This window comes from Octopus bimaculoides, chromosome 16, assembly GCF_001194135.2.
Source record: "Octopus bimaculoides isolate UCB-OBI-ISO-001 chromosome 16, ASM119413v2, whole genome shotgun sequence".
Classification (NCBI taxonomy): domain Eukaryota; kingdom Metazoa; phylum Mollusca; class Cephalopoda; order Octopoda; family Octopodidae; genus Octopus; species Octopus bimaculoides.
In genome coordinates this window covers 16075755-16078535 of record NC_068996.1, presented here as the reverse complement: position 1 = coordinate 16078535, position 2781 = coordinate 16075755, and positions in this window count along the sequence as shown.

Below are 2781 nucleotides of genomic sequence, written 5' to 3'. Positions count from 1 at the left end.
TATAAATGTATATATATATATATATATAAATGTATATATATATATATATGTGTGTGTGTGTGTGTGTATGCATGTATCTGTGTATGTATTCAATAATTTCCTTTCTTATTATTTCTTCCTTTATGTCTTATCTTTATTTTCCTAATCTCTCTACAAGAATAAGCAAAATGCCGTTTGAGAAGTTAAAATTCTTTCAGGAAATCTAGAACAAGCTTCTTTGGTTGTAGTTACTGTGTGTGTACGTGTGTGTGTGTGCTTGTGTGTGTGCACATATGCATCCACTCTTAAATATATCTATGTATGTGTAAGACCATACAATTTACTTGCCATTTAGTGTTTTTGTACGTGTATATATATATGCATGGAGGTGTATGGTCACACCTTCTATAAGGAATGTATCTTGAATCCAAGAGCTGTCAGAATGTGATGTCACATTTGGCATCAGTTAGATTTTTGACCATTTGTCCAACATTCTTGTCTCATCTTTTATGCATCTCTTACATTCATGCCTACATGCATACATACCCCCCCCCCTCCCACACACACACTCACTATACTATTGATTAAAGTAGCTCACCATCACACAGACAAACAGTAATGAATGATGCCAGTAGGAATTTAGTTAAAAGCAGGATATCTATCTTTGCTATAGGTGGGTGCTATGATTCAATGTTCATCATTATATGCAGACACATATATTTATACTCCATAGACATTAGATCTATGGTATATTCAACAGAGATCCCTAGTGAAGAAAGCAAATCATACATATAGTATTATTAATATACAAAAAAATAAAACAGGTATGGGGTATTTGTACTGTATAAAACATACATGCATTTCAACAAATTACCACCAGGATTACATAAATGCTGTTGAAACATTACATAATGTTGCTAAAGCACTTCTTCAGTGTTCAGCAAGAAATACATATATAATAAATTTTGGGCGTTTGAATTCTCTGGATGTAATTCTTCTATATGGCTAGAGCCATTTCTTACCTATCTTGCTACCCACTTACTCTTCTACAGACCATATAGAAGATAACAAAATCAATTTATCAGGGTGATAGAATGATGCAAGTAAAGCTATTTATTTGTTCATTTCACGGACAGAGATGGAACTTGAAAGCTGTGGTGCTATGGATTTTAAATCATAGCTGTTTTGTCAACAGACTTTGCATACCATTCAAGTGTTACAGAATGTTATGTGCAATAACATGTACCTTTTTTTCTCCCACCCACATCATCACCTCATTTCATTTTGAATTGATTCTTGTCTACATTAGTTCATATATAAGAAAATGAGTTATTTGAAAATCCCTAGTTCATAAGATAATTCAGTTATAATTTATGCATGTGTATATATGGCTATGCTTTTTGTAAGTATTCAGTTTCATTCATCCTTCATGCATGTATGCATGTAGTAATTACATGTGTACATGTGTGTGTGCCATAATTTAGAAAGTACTGAATTAAATTAAAACATGTTTTTTAATGAAAAATAACGTTAAGGTATTGAGTTGGTAGGTAATTTTTTTTTTTTTTTTTTTTGCATTTATTTCAATTCTTACTTTTCATCAACCTTACACACTGGGGGAAGTTAATGGGTGATAGTATTATGAGGACATCTTACCTCCTGGGCCAATTCCCTTGTGGATTGGTGCAGATCTTCATGGATGAGCTTCTTGGATATTTCCAATTGATCCTCATTGAATTGATTGAAAAAGGTTGGCCAGAATACAAAGAATCTGTGATGTTGAATTTCTCCTTCTTGAAATGGGGAAAACCATTTCTGTGCAGTTCAGTCAGTAACAGCACCTTCTTTGTACACAATGCAAATGTCTCACACGTCTTTGGCATCTTTGGAACATTGGTTGAGAAATTGAAAAGAAACAGGTGTCTACAATGCTAATGTTTTCTACTTGGCGCTCTATTGTCTGAAAAGAGGTAAAATTTATTTAAGTTTTGAAAACAATAAAACAAACATTGTACAGGAAAAAACAGAGCTACAAAAAAAAACCTATAAAACACTATGATAAAAAATATTTTTAGTGTTAATTCAAAAACATTAGAAAAAAAATGAATGAATCTATCTAACAACTCGCTACCATATTTTTTTTTTAAATGCATTCAGATAGTTAAATGACACTAGTTTTTTTTCATTACATCATTTTACATTGTAATTGTATTATACATTATACACACTGACAAAGCCAGCAATGATTTCATTAACCACATTAATTAATTTTATTAATAATATCTATTTAGGCTTATTTATTTTTTCTTGCTCCTTATTTATTTTTACCTAATCTTATTAGTTTGTTATAGATATATATGTGTGTATGTACATATCTATCTATCTATCTTACATATATATATATATTACTGATGATGTTTTAACTTGAATCAGTTCATTTCATTAACATTAAAGTTTTTTCTCCTTCAGTAAATGTTGAGCAGATGTACATTCTACATGCACATATACACACATGCACATTTTATAATTATTCACACATTTTTTTTTATTCAATAACTACCACAATACCTTCTGCAGTATTTTATTGTCTTAGCTGATACTACTACTACTACTACTACTACTACTACTACTACTACTACTACCACTACTACTACTACTACTACCACTGCTGCTGCTGCAACCACTACCACCACCATTGACACAGATGGTAAGGAACTAGGCAAAAATGATTTCAAACACTTTACTGGGTGAGGACTTTGCTAAGTGTGGGGCGGGGGTGGATCTTTGCTTTTTTTTTTTTAA